The 20,001-nt window shown below is 38.0% G+C and overlaps 1 long non-coding RNA gene across 2 annotated transcripts in view; it reads right to left on the reverse strand.

Annotated features, from left to right (window-relative positions):
• The window catches only part of LOC143650400 (uncharacterized), an 88,452-nt gene extending 68,960 nt beyond the window's left edge, over positions 1–19,492 (reverse strand). For both annotated transcript variants that reach the window (XR_013159544.1, XR_013159543.1), the window contains exons 1-2: positions 19,404–19,492; positions 3,451–3,556 (exon numbers count right to left, since the gene is read on the reverse strand). This is a non-coding gene — a long non-coding RNA (uncharacterized LOC143650400). The remainder of the gene's footprint in view (positions 1–3,450; positions 3,557–19,403) is intronic.
• Positions 19,493–20,001: the final 509 nt, after the last annotated feature.

The following is a 20,001-nucleotide window of genomic DNA, read 5'->3' on the forward strand; positions in this document are numbered from 1 at the left end:
CCGGAAAAATCCACAACAAAACTACTAGAGCTAATAAATGAGTACAGCAAAGTAGCAGGTTACAAGATCAACATTCAAAAATCTGTAGCATTTCTATACACTAGTAATGAACAAGCTGAGGGGGAAATCAAGAAACGAATCCCATTTACAATTGCAACTAAAAGAATAAAATACCTAGGAATAAATTTAACTAAAGAGACAAAAAACCTATATAAAGAAAACTACAAAAAACTGCTAAAAGAAATCACAGAAGACCTAAATAGATGGAAGGGCATACCGTGTTCATGGATTGGAAGACTAAATATAGTTAAGATGTCAATCCTACCTAAATTGATTTACAGATTCAATGCAATACCAATCAAACTCCCAACAACTTATTTTTCAGAAATAGAAAAACCAATAAGCAAATTTATCTGGAAGGGCAGGGTGCCCCGAATTGCTAAAAACATCTTGAGGAAAAAAAACGAAGCTGGAGGTCTCGCGCTGCCTGACTTTAAGGCATATTATGAAGCCACAGTGGTCAAAACAGCATGGTATTGGCATAAAGATAGATATATCGACCAATGGAATCGAATAGAGTGCTCAGATATAGACCCTCTCATCTATGGACATTTGATCTTTGATAAGGCAGTCAAGCCAACTCACCTGGGACAGAGCAGTTTCTTCAATAAATGGTGCCTAGAGAACTGGATATCCATATGCAAAAGAATGAAAGAAGACCCATCTCTCACACCCTATACAAAAGTTAACTCAAAATGGATCAAAGATCTAAACATTAGGTCTAAGACCATAAAACAGTTAGAGGAAAATGTTGGGAGATATCTTATGGATCTTACAACTGGAGGCGGTTTTATGGACCTTAAACCTAAAGCAAGAGCACTGAAGAAGGAAATAAATAAATGGGAACTCCTCAAAATTAAACACTTTTGTGCATCAAAGAACTTCATCAAGAAAGTAGAAAGACAGCCTTCACAATGGGAGACAATATTTGGAAATGATATATCAGATAAAGGTCTAGTATCCAGAATTTATAAAGAGATTGTTCATCTCAACAACAAAAAGACAGCCAACCCAATTACAAAATGGGAAAAAGACTTGAACAGACACCTCTCAGAAGAGGAAATACGGATGGCCAAGAGGCACATGAAGAGATGCTCAATGTCCCTGGCCATTAGAGAAATGCAAATCAAAACCACAATGAGATATCATCTCACACCCACCAGAATGGCCATTATCAACAAAACAGAAAATGACAAGTGCTGGAGAGGATGCGGAGAAAGAGGCACACTTATCCACTGTTGGTGGGAATGTCAAAGGGTGCAACCACTGTGGAAGGCAGTTTGGCGGTTCCTCAAAAAGCTGAATATAGAACTGCCATACGACCCAGCAATACCATTGCTAGGTATCTACTCAAAGGACTTAAGGGCAAAGACACAAACGGACATTTGCACACCAATGTTTATAGCAGCATTATTTACAATTGCAAAGAGATGGAAACAGCCAAAATCTCCATCAACAGAAGAGTGGCTAAACAAACTGTGGTATATACATACGATGGAATATTATGCAGCTTTAAGACAAGATAAACTTATGAACCATGTAATAACATGGATGGACCTAGAGAATATTATGCTGAGTGAATCCAGCCAAAACTAAAGGACAAATACTGTATGGTCCCACTGATGTGAACGGACATTCGAGAATAAACTTGAAATATGTCATTGGTAACAGAGTTCAGCAGGAGTTAGAAACAGGGTAAGACAATGGGTAATTGAAGCTGAAGGGATACAGACTGTGCAACAGGACTAGATACAAAAACTCAAAAATGGACAGCACAATAATACCTAATTGTAAAGTAATCATGTTAAAACACTGAATGAAGCTGCATCTGAGCTATAGGTTTTTGTTTTGTTTTGTTTTGTTTTGTTTTGATTTTACTATTATTACTTTTATTTTTTTCTCTATATTAACATTCTATATCTTTTTCGGTTATGTTGCTAGTTCTTCTAAACCAATGCAAATGTACTAAGAAATGATGATCATGCATCTATGTGATGATGTTAAGAATTAATGATTGCATGTGTAGAATGGTATGATCTCTAAATGTTGGGTTAATTTCTTTTTTTCCGTTAATTAAAAAAAAAAAAAAAAGAGAAGGGATAATTGGAGATGAAGGGATACAGACTGTACAACGGGACTGGATATAAAAACTCAGAAATGGACAGCACAATACTACCCAATTCTAATGCAATTATGTTAAAACACTGAATGAAGCTGCATGTGAGGTATAGGTTTTTTGTTTTTGTTTTTTTTTCTTTCTATTATTGTTTTAATTCTTATTCTGTTGTCTTTTTATTTCTTTTTCTAAATCGATGCAAATGTACTAAGAAATGATGAATATGCAACTATGTGATGTTATTAAGAATTACTGATTGTACATGTAGATTGGAATGATTTCTAATTGTTTTGTTAATTCTTTTTTTAATTAATAAAAAAAAAAAAAAAAGAAATAGAAAGTGGGCTGAGTGGGCAATTATGATTAAGAAGTACAAAATGTTCAATAAGGCTCACTGTAAAGGTTCCTAGATTATATGCTCTTATAGTAGTCCCATTTATTCCTGAGTTTTAACTGTTATTTCTAAATTCTGAGATGCTGCGCTCTTTGTGTATAACCCAAACATTCCCTGGAAATTTGGTTATGTGTTACACCTAGACTTACTGTTAGGGTTCTGCAGCTCTGAAAGTCAGCATTAACCCATATGGCAACTACTAAAGAAGCTGAAAACGAGATCAGACTCCAATTAGAGATACAAATGAAGCTAAACTGGTTAAGAGTAGCCAGAATACAGGGTAAAGAACGACCGACTTTATTTTAAAACTCCAACTTCTGTATGAGACCAAAGGAAGAGAGGTTTATTTTGTCCAGAATTTAAATTTTCTGCAGCACAATGTGCCAGTCTGAATCTATTATACACCCCAGAAAAGCCACGTTTTAATCCTGATCTTATCTTGTGAGGGCAGCCATTTCTTTTAATCCTGATTCAGCACATACGGTGGAAACTTCTGATTACATTACCTTCACAGAGATGCAGCATGCCCAACCGTGGGTGCGGACAGAGCTATAACCACCTATTTCAGTGGGTCTCGTTTCATTTACTGGAGCCCTTTAAAAGAGGAGACATTTTGGAGACAGTTCAGAGCTGACGCAGACGCTTGGGGAACAGTTGCTTCAGAGAAGCCAGAGACCTTTGGAGATGCAGGAGAGAAACACCCACAGGGGCAGCTAAAATGGTTATTACTCAGACAGCCCTGAAGATGGAGAGAATGACCAAATGAGAGGGAGGAGTCGTAACTGAGAAGTTAGGATTTAACAAATATTTTTGACTACTGGCTCATTATATAATATTTCTTTATAATTTCTAGTCTGTTATAATAGCCAGAAGGAAATACCTGAAATCGCTGAACTTTAATTCAGTAGCCTTGATCTTTGATGATGACTGTTTACAACACTGCTTTCATCTCGTGACCATGATCGTAGAAGCCTTGTGACTAACACCTGCTTTATCCAGTGCATGGGAAGACAAGAAAGAAAGAAATACACGAAAAATAAAAGGTCATAAACTGTATTATCTCACTGATATGAATTAATTACAATAAACAAATTCATACAATAGAGTTTACAAGGGGCCAGACTGCATCCAGAGAATGGGGAGTTGATACTTATACAGAATTTCTATCTAGGTTTATTATAAAGAGTTGGAAATGAATGGTGGTGATGGCAGCTCAATATCGTGAGTGTATTTAACAACACTGAAATATACAGATGAATGTAGTTAAAAGGGAAAACTTTAGGTCGTAATATTACTAAAATAAGAATTTAGATATAAAGCACAGGACTGTGTAATACAGTGAACCTATTATAGACAACTAACTATAGTTAATAGTACCCTTAAAGACTGGGAGAAGGATCAGAGGAGAAGGAGGGGTTTTAACAGAGAAGATAGGATTTAGCAAATGAATATGACTGTTGAATCATTACATTGGTATTTCATTTTATCTGCAGTGTCTTGGAGCAGCTAGAAGGAAAAACCTGAAATTGTGTAACTGTAATCCATACCATACTTTGAAATCTGCTCTATAATTACTTGTGAAACTGCATTTTGAAACTTACTGCTTTTTTATACACATGTTAAATTTCACAACAAAAACATTAAAAAAAAAAAAAAAGGAATGTTCCTTAATGAATTATACAAATGTATGGCACTAATACAAGGTGCTAATAAGAGGTTGGTATCTGGGGAAAAAAATATACCTAATGTAAACTGTGAATTAAAGTTTATAGTACGGTTTTAATAATCTTTCACCAAATGCAAAAACGGCAACTACCGTTATTTTAAAGAAAAAGTACAATTATTAAAAGCTTCTATGAGCAATTGTAACAAACGTTCCACAACAATGCAAGGTGTTGGTGGTGAGGTGGTGTATGAGAATCCTGTACTTTATGACTGATTGGTCTGGAAACCCACAACATCTCTAACTAAAGAAAAAGAGGACGCATCTTTTCCAAGTTAGCTGTTCACCAAAGCAAATTTAAAACTAGGCAATCAACTAGTCTAATTTGCCACTAGCACACAAATAAGATGATCATATTACTCATTTATTCATTCAATTAACAAACAATACTGAGTACCTGTCACAGACCAAGCACCACTTAAAGTACTAAGAAATACACCAATAAATAGGTATGAAGATAATATGCTGAAACAAATCATTTGCAAAACCAATATCAAGTCATAAGGAATACTCTTAAACTAGGAAAAGGGAGCTTCCTTGAAGATTATCTTTACCTTTTTGGTGGACATGGTGGAATTCTCTGTATGGATGTTGCATTAATTTTGCAACTGCCCTAGTAAGTGTGAAATTATTTTGAAATTTTATTTGAAAATAAAACTCTCCGGCAAATGAAAAATTCAATTCTGCACTCTATCCAATAAAACTGGAAATCTCAGCCAGTCAGCACACAAAAAAAAAATAACAAAGAATGTGTATGATCCAAGGTGAGATGTTTTAACCTTACATCAAAATACTCAGCCACTCAAACACTTAAAAGGAGACTGAACACAAGAATTTGCTGATTAAGCAACATAGTGGAAAAGTACAAACAGGAAGATATCTGCATAATGAGTACAACAAAAGATAAGGCAGCAGTTATTATGAAACAAGATTCCTAAAGGCAATAGGAGAAAAGCAAACATCAATTTAAAAAAAAAACAGGTAAAGAACACCAACAGGTACTTCACAAATGGCCAATGACGGAGAAAAAGTTAACCCTCAAAAGTAACCAAAAGGGGCTTCCGGAGAAGATGGCAGCTTAGTAAGACGAGCGGATCTTAGTTCCTCCTCCAGAACAGCTACTAGGGGAGTAGAAACGATACAGAACAGCTCCCGGAGCCACAACAGAGATCAAAATGACAGCGTACCCCATCCTGCAACGGCTGACTGGCTGGAAGAACCCGCTCCGGTGAGATCGCCGAGGGGCGCGGGCTTCCCCGGGTCGGGGCAGCAAGCGGCCGGAGTCCCTCCCTTCCTCCTTTCCGGGCCAGCTGGGAGAATTGGACAGGCAGTCCCCTCAAGCCGCGGTGGCTTGCGCCCCCCCCCCATGCACGGCCCCCCGGACCAACTGGGAGAATTGGATCGGAGATCCCCAGGCCGCAGAGAACAGTGACCGGGGTCCCTTCCAAACATGTGACTTCCCGGTCCAGCTGGGAACAGTGCACTCTCCCGGGCCACGACAGCTGGCACCCTCCCGCCACGCTTGGCGCCCCGGGCCGACTAGGAGATTCGGACGGGCGCTCTCCCGGACTGCGGCGGCCGGCAACCCTCCCCACGTTTGGACCCCCAGGCTGGCTGGCACTCTTCCAAGCCGCTTTGGCTGGCGAGCCTCCCCCACGGCGAGAGTTTTCCAAAGTTAAAGGACCCACAGTATATTTTACTGGTGGGACCCACAGACAAACGTGTGTCACCAGCGCCACCTACTGGGCAGGATAAGAAAAACAGAACCCAGAGATTTCACAGAAAAATCTTTCAACCGGTTGGGTCCAACGCCCACGGAAATCTGACTAAATGCCCAGATGCCAGCAGAAGATAACGGATCACGCTTAGAAAATTGAAAATATGGCCCAGTCAAAGGAACAAACCAATAGTTCAAATGAGATACAGGAGCTGAGACAACTAATGCTGAATATACGAACAGAAATGGAAAACCTCTTCAAAAACGAAATCGATAAATTGAGGGAGGACATGAAGAAGACATGGGCTGAACAAAAAGAAGAAATACAAAAACTGAAAAAACAAATCACAGAACTTATGGAAGTGAAGGATAAAGTAGAAAAGATGGAAAAAACAATGGATACCTACAATGATAGATTTAAAGAGATAGAAGATAGAATTAGTGATTTGGAGGAAGGAACATCTGAATTCCAAAAAGAAACAGAAACTATAGGGAAAAGAATGCAAAAATTTGAACAGGGGATCAGGGAACTGAAGGACAATATGAACCGCACAAATATACGTGATGTGGGTGTCCCAGAAGGAGAAGAGAAGGGAAAAGGAGGAGAAAAACTAATGGAAGAAATTATCACTGAAAATTTCCCAACTCTTATGAAAGACCTAAAATTACAGATACAAGAAGTGCAGTGCACCTCAAAGAGAATAGACCCAAATAGACATTCTCCAAGACACTTACTAGTTAGAATGTCAGAGGTCAAAGAGAAAGAAAGGATCTTGAAAGCAGCAAGAGAAAAACAATCCATCACATACAAGGGAAACCCAATAAAACTTGTGTAGATTTCTCACCAGAAACCATGAAAGTTAGAAGACAGTGGGATGATATATTTAAATTACTAAAAGAGAAAAACTGCCAACCAAGACTCCTATATCCAGCAAAACTGTCCTTCAAAAATGAGGGAGAAATTAAAACATTCTCAGACAAAAAGTCACTGAGAGAATTTGTGACCAAGAGACCAGCTCTGCAAGAAATACTAAAGGGAGCATAGGGGCAGATACGAAAAGACAGAAGAGAGAAGTATGGAGAAGAGTGTAGAAGGAAGGAAAGTCAGATATGATATATATAATACAAAAGGCAAAATGGTAGAGGAAAATATTATCCAAACAGTAATAACTCTAAATGTTAATGGACTGAATTCCCCAATCAAAAGACATAGACTGGCAGAATGGATTAAAAAACAGGATCCTTCTATATGCTGTCTACAGGAAACACATCCTAGACCCAAAGATAAACATAGGTTGAAAGTGAAAGGTTGGGAAAAGATATTTCATGCAAATAACAGCCAGAAAAGAGCAGGAGTAGCTATACTAATATCCAACAAATTAGACTTCAAATGTAAAACAGTTAAAAGAGACAAAGAAGGACACTATCTACTAATAAAAGGAACAATTAAATAAGAAGACATAACAATCATAAATATTTATGCACCGAACCAGAATGCCCCAAAATACGTGAGGAATACACTGCAAACACTGAAAAGGGAAATAGACACATATACCATAATAGTTGGAGACTTCAATTCACCACTCTCATCAATGGACAGAACATCCAGACAGAGGATCAATAAAGAAATAGAGAATCTGAATATTACTATAAATGAGCTAGACTTAACAGACATTTATAGGACATTACATCCCACAACAGCAAGATACACTTTTTCTCAAGTGCTCATGGATCATTCTCAAAGATAGACCATATGCTGGGTCACAAAGCAAGTCTTAACAAATTTAAAAAGATTGAAATCATACACAACACTTCCTCAGATCATAAAGGAATGAAGTTGGAAGTCAATAACAGGCGGAGTGCCAGAAAATTCACAAATACGTGGAGGCTCAACAACACACTCTTAAACAACCAGTGGGTCAAAGAAGAAATTCCAAGAGAAATTAGTAAATACCTCGAGGCGAATGAAAACGAAAACACAACATATCAAAACTTATGGGACGCAGCAAAGGCAGTGCTAAGAGGGAAATTTATTACCTTAAATGCCTATATCAGAAAAGAAGAAAAGGCAAAAATTCAGGAATTAACTGTCCACTTGGAAGACCTGGAGAAAGAACAGCAAACTAATCCCAAAGCAAGCAAAAGGAAAGAAATAACAAAGATTAGAGCACAAATAAATGAAATTGAAAACATGAAAACAATACAGAAAATCAATAAGACCAGAAGTTGGTTCTATGAGAAAATCAGTAAGACTGATGGGCCCTTAGCAAGATTGACAAAAAGAAGAGAGAGGATCCAAATAAATAAGATCAGAAATGGAAGAGGAGACATAACTACTGACCTCACAGAAATAAAGGAGGTAATAACAGGATACTATGAACAACTTTACGCTAATAAATACAACAATTTTGATGAAATGGACGGGTTCCTGGAAAGACATGAACAACCAACTTTGACTCAAGAAGAAATAGATGACCTCAACAAACCAATCACAAGTAAAGAAATTGAATTAGTCATTCAAAAGCTTCCTAAAAAGAAAAGTCCAGGACCAGACAGCTTCACAAGTGAATTCTATCAAACATTCCAGAAAGAATTAGTACCAACTCTCCTCAAGCTCTTCAAAAAAATCGAAGTGGAGGGAAAACTACCTAATTCATTCTATGAAGCCAACATCACCCTCATACCAAAACCAGGCAAAGATATTACAAAAAAAGAAAACTAGACTTCCTGGAAGATGGCGGCTTAGTAAGATGCGCGGATCTTAGTTTCTTCTCCAGGACACCTACTAGGGGAGTAGAAACGATACAGAAAGCGCCCAAAGCCACAACAGAGATAAAAAAGACAGCGTACCCCATCCTGGAACGGCTGGCTGGCTAAGAGAAGCAGCTCGGGTGAGATCGCCGAGGCGCGCGGGCCTTACCGGGCGGGGTGGCAAGCGGCCGGAGTTACTCCCTTCCCCCTTCCCGGGCCGGCTGGGAGAATTGGAGAGGCGGTCCCCTGAAACAAAGACGGCTGGCGCCCACACCACGCGCAGCCCCCGGACCAACTGAGAGAATTGGATCGGAAACCCCCAGGCCGCGGAGAACGGTGACGGGTGGGGGAGGCCCCTTCCAAACCCGTGACTCCCGGGGAACGTGCACTCTCTCGGGCGGGCCGCTGCCGCTGGCGCCCTCCCGCCACGCTTGTTGCCCAGGGCCGACTAGGAAATTCGGACGGGCTCTTTCCCTGGCTGCAGCGACCAGCAACCCTCCCTGCGTTCGGACCCCGGGCCGGCTCAAGCCGTTTCGGCTAGCGAACCCTCAGGACGGCGAGAGTTTTCCAAAGTTTAAGGTCCCACAGCACCTTTTACTGGTGGGACCCGCAGACAAACGGGTGCCACGAGCGCCACCTACTGGGCAGGATAAGAAAAACAGAACCCAGAGATTTCACAGAAAAATATTACAACCTTGCTGGGTCCAACACCAAGAGAAATCTGAATAAATGCCCAGACGCCAGCAGCAGAAGATAACTGTCCACGCTCAAAAGATTGAGAATATGGCTCAGTCAAAGGAACAAACCAATAGCTCAAATGAGACACAAGAGCTGAGACAACTAATGCTGAATATACGAACAGAAATGGAAAACCTCTTCAAAAATGAAATCGATAAATTGAGGGAGGACATGAAGAAGACATGGGATGAACATAAAGAAGAAATAGAAAAACTGAAAAAACAAATCGCAGAACTTATGAAAGTGAAGGATAAAGTAGCAAACATAGAAAAAATAATGGATAGCTACAATGATAGATTTAAAGAGACAGAAGATAGAATTAGTGATTTGGAGGATGGAACATCTGAATTCCAAAAAGAAACAGAAACTATAGGGAAAAGAATGGAAAAATTTGAACAGGGTATCAGGGAACTCAAGGACAATATGAACCGCACAAATATACGTGTTGTGGGTGTCCCAGAAGGAGAAGAGAAGGGAAAAGGAGGAGAAAAACTAATGGAAGAAATTATCACTGAAAATTTCCCAACGCTTATGAAAGACCTAAAATTACAGATCCAAGAAGTACAGCGCACCCCAAAGAGATTAGACCCAAATAGGCGTTCTCCAAGACACTTACTAGTTAGAATGTCAGAGGTCAAAGAGAAAGAGAAGATCTTCAAAGCAGCAAGAGAAAAACAATCCATTACATACAAGGGAAACCCAATAAGATTTTGTGTAGATTTCTCAGCAGAAACCATGGAAGCTAGAAGACAGTGGGATGATATATTTAAAATACTAAAAGAGAAAAACTGCCAACCAAGACTCCTATATCCAGCAAAATTATCCTTCAAAAATGAGGGAGAAATTAAAACATTCTCAGACAAAAAGTCACTGAAAGAATTTGTGACCAAGAGACCAGCTCTGCAAGAAATACTAAAGGGAGCACTAGAGTCAGACACAAAAAGACAGAAGAGAGAGATATGGAAAAGAGTGTAGAAAGAAGGAAAGTCAGATATGATATATATAATACAAAAGGCAAAATGGTAGAGGAAAATATTATCCAAACAGTAATAACACTAAATGTTAATGGACTGAATTCCCCAATCAAAAGACATAGATTGGCAGAATGGATTAAAAAACAGGATCCTTCTATATGCTGTCTACAGGAAACACATCTTAGACCCAAAGATAAACATAGGTTGAAAGTGAAAGGTTGGGAAAAGATATTTCATGCAAATAACAACCAGAAAAGAGCAGGAGTGGCTATACTAATATCCAACAAATTAGACTTCAAATGTAAAACAGTTAAAAGAGACAAAGAAGGACACTATATACTAATAAAAGGAACAATTAAACAAGAAGACATAACAATCATAAATATTTACGCACCGAATCAGAATGCCCCAAAATACGTGAGGAATATACTGCAAACACTGAAAAGGGAAATAGACTCATATACCATAATAGTTGGAGACTTCAACTCACCACTCTCATCAAGGGACAGAACATCTAGACAGAGGATCAACAAAGAAATAGAGAATCTGAATATTACTATAAATGAACTAGACTTAATAGACATTTATAGGACATTACATCCCACAACAGCAGGATACACCTTTTTCTCAAGTGCTCATGGATCATTCTCAAAGATAGACCATATGCTGGGTCACAAAGCAAGTCTTAACAAATTTAAAAAGATTGAAATATTACACAACACTTTCTCGGACCATAAAGGAATGATGTTGGAAATCAATAATAGGCAGAGTGCCAGAAAATTCACAAATACGTGGAGGCTCAACAACACACTCCTAAACAACGACTGGGTCAAAGAAGAAATTGCAAGGGAAATTAGCAAATACCTCGAGGCGAATGAAAATGAAAACACAACATATCAAAACTTATGGGACGCAGCAAAGGCAGTGCTAAGAGGGAAATTTATTGCTCTAAATGCCTATATCAGAAAAGAAGAAAAGGCAAAAATTCAGGAATTAACTATCCATTTGGAAGAACTGGAGAAAGAACAGCAAGCTAACCCCAAAGCAAGCAAAAGGAAAGAAATAACAAAGATTAGAGCACAAATAAATGAAATTGAAAACATGAAAACAATAGAGAATATCAATAAGGCCAGAAGTTGGTTCTATGAGAAAATCAATAAGATTGATGGGCCCTTAGCAAGATTGACAAAAAGAAGAAGAGAGAGGATGCAAATAAATAAGATCAGAAATGGAAGAGGAGACATAACTACTGACCTCACAGAAATAAAGGAGGTAATAACAGGATACTATGAACAACTTTACGCTAATAAATACAACAATTTAGAGGAAATGGACGGGTTCCTGGAAAGACATGAACAACCAACTTTGACTCAAGAAGACATAGATGACCTCAACAAACCAATCACAAGTAAAGAAATTGAATTAGTCATTCAAAAGCTTCCTAAAAAGAAAAGTCCAGGACCAGATGGCTTCACATGTGAATTCTACCAAACGTTCCAGAAAGAATTAGTACCAATTCTCTTCAAACTCTTCAAAAAAATCGAAGTGGAGGGAAAACTACCTAATTCATTCTATGAAGCCAACATCACCCTCATACCAAAACCAGGCAAAGATATTACAAAAAAAGAAAACTACAGACCAATCTCTCTAATGAATACAGATCCAAAAATCCTCAATAAAATTCTAGCAAATCGTATCCAACAGCACATTAAAAGAATTATACATCATGACCAAGTAGGATTCATCCCAGGTATGCAAGGATGGTTCAACATAAGAAAATCAATTAATGTAATACACCATATCAACAAATCAAAGCAGAAAAATCACATGATCATCTCAATTGATGCAGAGAAGGCATTCGACAAGATTCAACATCCTTTCCTGTTGAAAACACTTCAAAAGATAGGAATACAAGGGAACTTCCTTAAAATGATAGAGGGAATATATGAAAAACCCACAGCTAATATCATCTTCAATGGGGAAAAATTGAAAACTTTCCCCCTAAGATCAGGAACAAGACAAGGATGTCCACTATCACCACTATTATTCAACATTGTGTTGGAGGTTCTAGCCAGAGCAATTAGACAAGAAAAAGAAATACAAGGCATCAAAATTGGAACGGAAGAAGTAAAACTATCACTGTTTGCAGACGATATGATACTATACGTCGAAAACCCGGAAAAATCCACAACAAAACTACTAGCGCTAATAAATGAGTACAGCAAAGTAGCAGGCTACAAGATCAACATTCAAAAATCTGTAGCTTTTCTATACACTAGTAATGAACAAGCTGAGGGGGAAATCAAGAAACGAATCCCATTTACAATTGCAACTAAAAGAATAAAATACCTAGGAATAAATTTAACTAAAGAGACAAAAAACCTATATAAAGAAAACTACAAAAAACTGCTAAAAGAAATCACAGAAGACCTAAATAGATGGAAGGGCATACCGTGTTCATGGATTGGAAGACTAAATATAGTTAAAATGTCAATCCTACCTAAACTGATTTACAGATTCAATGCAATACCAATCAAACTCCCAACAACTTATTTTTCAGAAATAGAAAAACCAATAAGCAAATTTATCTGGAAGGGCAGGGTGCCCCGAATTGCTAAAAACATCTTGAGGAAAAAAAACGAAGCTGGAGGTCTCGCGCTGCCTGACTTTAAGGCATATTATGAAGCCACAGTGGTCAAAACAGCATGGTATTGGCATAAAGATAGATATATCGACCAATGGAATCGAATAGAGTGCTCAGATATAGACCCTCTCATCTATGGACATTTGATCTTTGATAAGGCAGTCAAGCCAACTCACCTGGGACAGAGCAGTCTCTTCAATAAATGGTGCCTAGAGAACTGGATATCCATATGCAAAAGAATGAAAGAAGACCCATCTCTCACACCCTATACAAAAGTTAACTCAAAATGGATCAAAGATCTAAACATTAGGTCTAAGACCATAAAACAGTTAGAGGAAAATGTTGGGAGATATCTTATGGATCTTACAACTGGAGGCGGTTTTATGGACCTTAAACCTAAAGCAAGAGCACTGAAGAAGGAAATAAATAAATGGGAGCTCCTCAAAATTAAACACTTTTGTGCATCAAAGAACTTCATCAAGAAAGTAGAAAGACAGCCTTCACAATGGGAGACAATATTTGGAAATGATATATCAGATAAAGGTCTAGTATCCAGAATTTATAAAGAGATTGTTCATCTCAACAACAAAAAGACAGCCAACCCAATTACAAAATGGGAAAAAGACTTGAACAGACACCTCTCAGAAGAGGAAATACGGATGGCCAAGAGGCACATGAAGAGATGCTCAATGTCCCTGGCCATTAGAGAAATGCAAATCAAAACCACAATGAGATATCATCTCACACCCACCAGAATGGCCATTATCAACAAAACAGAAAATGACAAGTGCTGGAGAGGATGCGGAGAAAGAGGCACACTTATCCACTGTTGGTGGGAATGTCAAAGGGTGCAACCACTGTGGAAGGCAGTTTGGCGGTTCCTCAAAAAGCTGAATATAGAATTGCCATACGACCCAGCAATACCTTTGCTAGGTATCTACTCAAAGGACTTAAGGGCAAAGACACAAACGGACATTTGCACACCAATGTTTATAGCAGCATTATTTACAATTGCAAAGAGATGGAAACAGCCAAAATCTCCATCAACAGAAGAGTGGCTAAACAAACTGTGGTATATACATACGATGGAATATTATGCAGCTTTAAGACAGAATAAACTTATGAACCATGTAATAACATGGATGGACCTAGAGAATATTATGCTGAGTGAATCCAGCCAAAAACTAAAGGACAAATACTGTATGGTCCCACTGATGTGAACGGACATTCGAGAATAAACTTGAAATATGTCATTGGTAACAGAGTTCAGCAGGAGTTAGAAACAGGGTAAGACAATGGGTAATTGAAGCTGAAGGGATACAGACTGTGCAACAGGACTAGATACAAAAACTCAAAAATGGACAGCACAATAATACCTAATTGTAAAGTAATCATGTTAAAACACTGAATGAAGCTGCATCTGAGCTATAGGTTTTTGTTTTGTTTTGTGTTGTTTTGTTTTGATTTTACTATTATTACTTTTATTTTTTTTCTCTATATTAACATTCTATATCTTTTTCGGTTATGTTGCTAGTTCTTCTAAACCAATGCAAATGTACTAAGAAAGGATGATCATGCATCTATGTGATGATGTTAAGAATTAATGATTGCATGTGTAGAATGGTATGATCTCTAAATGTTGGGTTAATTTCTTTTTTTTCCGTTAATTAAAAAAAAAAAAAGAGAGAAGGGATAATTGGAGATGAAGGGATACAGACTGTACAACGGGACTGGATATAAAAACTCAGAAATGGACAGCACAATACTACCCAATTGTAATGCAATTATGTTAAAACACTGAATGAAGCTGCATGTGAGGTATAGGTTTTTTGTTTTTGTTTTTTTTCTTTCTATTATTGTTTTAATTCTTATTCTGTTGTCTTTTTATTTCTTTTTCTAAATCGATGCAAATATACTAAGAAATGATGAATATGCAACTATGTGATGTTATTAAGAATTACTGATTGTACATGTAGATTGGAATGATTTCTAATTCTTTTGTTAATTCCTTTTTTAATTAATAAAAAAAAAAAAAAGAAAACTATAGACCAATCTCTCTAATGAATATAGATGCAAAAATCCTCAATAAAATTCTAGCAAATCGTATCCAACAACACATTAAAAGAATTATACATCATGACCAAGTAGGATTCATCCCAGGTATGCAAGGATGGTTCAACATAAGAAAATCAATTAATGTAATACACCATATCAACAAATCAAAGCAGAAAAATCACATGATCATCTCAATTGATGCAGAGAAGGCATTTAACAAGATTCAACATCCTTTCCTGTTGAAAACACTTCAAAAGATAGGAATACCAGGGAACTTCCTTAAAATGATAGAGGGAATATATGGAAAACCCACAGCTAATATCATCCTCAATGGGGAGAAATTGAAAACTTTCCCCCTAAGATCAGGAACAAGACAAGGATGTCCATTATCACCACTATTATTCAACATCGTGTTGGAGGTTCTAGCCAGAGCAATTAGACAAGAAAAAGAAATAAAAGGCATCAAAATTGGAAAGGAAGAAGTAAAACTATCACTGTTTGCAGAAGATATGATACTATACGTCGAAAACCCGGAAAAATCCACAACAAAACTACTAGAGCTAATAAATGAGTACAGCAAAGTAGCAGGTTACAAGATCAACATTCAAAAATCTGTAGCATTTCTATACACTACTAATGAACAAGCTGACGGGGAAATCAAGAAACGAATCCCATTTACAATCGCAACTAAAAGAATAAAATACCTAGGAATAAATTTAACTAAAGAGACAAAAGACCTATATAAAGAAAACTACAAAAAACTGCTAAAAGAAATCACAGAAGACCTAAATAGATGGAAGGGTATACCGTGTTCATGGACTGGAAGACTAAATATAGTTAAGATGTCAATCCTACCTAAATTGATTTACAGATTCAATGCAATACCAATCAAACTCCCAACAACTTATTTTTCAGAAATAGAAAAACCAATAAGCAAATTTATCTGGAAGGGCAGGGTGCCCCGAATTGCTAAAAACATCTTCAGGAAAAAAAACGAAGCTGGAGGTGTTGCGCTGCCGGACATTAAGGCATATTATGAAACCACAGTGGTCAAAACAGCATGGTATTTGCATAAAGATAGATATATCAACCAATGGAATCGAATAGAGTGCTCAGATATAGACCCTCTCATCTATGGACATTTGATCTTTGATAAGGCAGTCAAGCCAACTCACCTGGGACAGAACAGTCTCTTCAATAAATGGTGCCTAGAGAACTGGATATCCATATGCAAAAGAATGAAAGAAGACCCGTATCTCACACCCTATACAAAAGTTAACTCAAAATGGATCAAAGATCTAAACATTAGGTCTAAGACCATAAAACAGTTAGAGGAAAATGTAGGGAGATATCTTATGAAACTTACAACTGGAGGCGGTTTTATGGACCTTAAACCTAAAGGAAGAGCACTGAAGAAGGAAATAAATGAATGGGAGCTCCTCAAAATTAAACACTTTTGTGCATCAAAGAACTTCATCAAGAAAGTAGAAAGACAGCCTACACAATGGGAGATAATATTTGGAAATGACATATCAGATAAAGGTCTAGTATCCAGAATTTATAAAGAGATTGTCCAACTCAACAACAAAAAGACAGCCAACCCAATTACAAAATGGGAAAAAGACTTAAACAGACACCTATCAGAAGAGGAAATACAAATGGCCAAAAGGCACATGAAGAGATGCTCAATGTCCCTGGCCATTAGAGAAATGCAAATCAAAACCACAATGAGATATCATCTCACACCCACCAGAATGGTCATTATCAACAAAACAGAAAATGACAAGTGCTGGAGAGGATGCGGAGAAAGAGGCACAATTATCCACTGTTGGTGGGAATGTCAAATGGTGCAACCACTGTGGAAGGCAGTTTGGCAGTTCCTCAAAAAGCTGAATATAGAATTGCCATACGACCCAGCAATACCATTGCTGGGTATCTACTCAAAGGACTTAAGGGCAAAGACACAAACGGACATTTGCACACCAATGTTTATAGCAGCGTTATTTACAATTGCAAAGAGATGGAAACAGCCAAAATGTCCATCAACAGACGAGTGGCTAAACAAACTGTGGTATATACATACGATGGAATATTATGCAGCTTTAAGACAGAATAAACTTATGAAGCATGTAATAACATGGATGGACCTAGAGAACATTATGCTGAGCGAGTCTAGCCAAAAACTAAAGGACAAATACTGTATGGTCCCATTGATGTAAACCGACATTCGAGAATAAACTTGGAGTATGTCATTGGTAACAGAGTCCAGCAGGAGTTAGAAACAGGGTAAGATAATGGGTAATTGGAGCTGAAGGGATACAGACTGTGCAACAGGACTAGATACAAAAACTCAAAAATGGACAGCACAATAATACCTAATTGTAAAGTAATCATGTTAAAACACTGAATGAAGCTGCATCTGAGCTATAGGTTTAGTTTGTTTGTTTTTGTTTGTTTGTTCGTTTTTGTTTTGTTTTTTTTACTATTATTATTACTTTTATTTCTTTTCTCTATATTAACATTCTATATTTTTGTCTGGTGTGTCGCTAGTTCTTCTAAACCGATGCAAATGTACTAAGAAACGATGATCATGAATCTATGTGATGATGTTCAGAATTACTGATTGCATATGTAGAATGGTATGATTTCTAAATGTTGGGTTAATTTCTGTTTTTTTTTTCCATTAATTAATTAAAAAAAACAAAAAAAAAACACTGAATGAAGCTGTATCTGAACTATAGCTTTTTTCTGTTCGTCTTTTTTTTCTTTTTTTTTTACTATTATTATTATTTGTATTTTTTTCTCTATATTAACATTCTATATCTTTTTCTGTTCTTTTGCTAGTTCTTCTTCTAAACCGATGCAAATGTACTAAGAAATGATGATCATACATCTATGTGATGATGTTAAGAATTACTGATTGCATATGTAGAATGGAAAGATTTCTAAATGTTGGGTTAATTTCTTTTTTTTTTCTTTAATTAAAAAAAAAAAAGTAACCAAAAGGAAAAAAAGTTAAGATACCATCTCACTACCACAGTGGAAAACATTTTGGCACTACCTAAAGAAATGAACTAAGCACACACCCCATGACCCAGGGTGTATATACACTCTTACACATGCACTTTGACATGTACAAAATGCTTACAGCGAAAAATGAAAACAAATACTCATATGTAGAATGCACAAATAAGTTTTGGCATATGCATTTTCACTGTTAGGCGCATCAACGTGGGTTAATTAAAAGATATATGAACAAAAAAGGATGTCCCCAAAAGTACTATCTATTAACAAATTAGGAAACGCATTTTTTGGGAAACACATCTAAGCGGTAAAATCCATAAGGAGAATAATGCTGTTTGGAAGGAGTACACAAGTTTTAGGGGGTTAATAATCACTTTCTTGGCCTGGTTTATTAAGTCACTTTGGCGTTGCAACCTTTTAATTATATATATGTAAGTTCATTCTTTATTTGGCATGTATGTTCTGTTTCCCAATAAATAACGTTTGAAAGGAAAAGGATAAACGGGAAGCACAAACTAAAAAGGCAAAAATCAAAGTAAAATGTCCGTAATCACAATAAATATTAATGGATTAACTCTCAAGTTAAGTAACAGAATGTTGACCTGAATTCTTAAAATCAGTCATAGACTATTTAAACAAGGGCCAGCTAAAATAATTAAAATATAGCTATTCAACCGAAAGGTTGAAGTTCGGGAATAAAAGTTATTCCAGGCAAATGCTAGCAAAAAGAGAATCAGTGTGCCTATATTAATATCAGACAAGAATGACAACAGGGCAAATCAAAGTTGATTATCCTCGCCCTATCATTAGCTTCTGAACTCACTTCGACCAGGTTTTCCGCACCCATCCCACGCACTCTCAGCTTTCTGAAAACGCCACGTCTGTACACACGGTGGTCCTCGCGTCCCCAGAGTTTCATAGCGCTTAACACAGCGCCTAAAATATTCTACTAGGCCGTTTGTCTGGCTTCCCGAATCCACTGACTCCCCTCTGCCTCGCGGGCCTCAGGAACGCCGGGCGTGATGGGGTTAAGCGAGGAAAGCGGGCTTACAGGTGTGGGGGCACAGCTGGGTGAGCGGAAGTCAAGGAAGCCGCCGCCGAAGGGCCGAAAAGGTTCCTGTCTGCCACGGGGAAGCGGAGCGGGGGCGGGGGGCAAGAAAGAAAGACGTTTGGGGCGACCCACGGCAAGAAACAAAGTGCAGCATACCGTTACTCTGCCCATGTGTCTTCTGGCCACCGCCTCCAGAGAGTAATGGCTTGCGCTTCACTTCCGACTTCCAAATCTGGCGGGGTTTCATTGGCAGCCTATGACCCGGAACCAGGGGCCGAAGGTGCTTCTGGGAAACGTAGTTTTTACGTTCCGACGGCCATGGCGGTCGTGCACAGGTTAAACCTGAGTGTCCAGCTCACTTCCCCAAATTGCTCCTGTGCCCCAGGTCCCGAGGATTTTCTCGTCGGATAATCATTCACTCGGTAGTCCAAGCAACTCTCACCACTTTCAAAATTTTATATATTCAAGATTCTCCAATTTCCATCCACAGCCCACATCTTTCTCCTGACCCAGGCTCACAGATAACTGCATATGAAACATTCTCCATTTGGGATGTTTCATAGACATTTTTAAATGGCACAGATAAAACTCTTGACTCCACCTTCTCAACCTCAAATCCGTCCCTTTTCTGTCCCCGTGTGTCCAAACTGGCAGTGGGTCCATTTACATCAACAGTCTCTTCGAGCACTCCTGGCCTCCATCAAGTTCCCCACAATTCCTCCAGAATCCTCCCCTTATCCACCAAAAAAAAAAA

Source organism: Tamandua tetradactyla, chromosome 11 (assembly GCF_023851605.1).
Source record: "Tamandua tetradactyla isolate mTamTet1 chromosome 11, mTamTet1.pri, whole genome shotgun sequence".
NCBI lineage: Eukaryota > Metazoa > Chordata > Mammalia > Pilosa > Myrmecophagidae > Tamandua > Tamandua tetradactyla.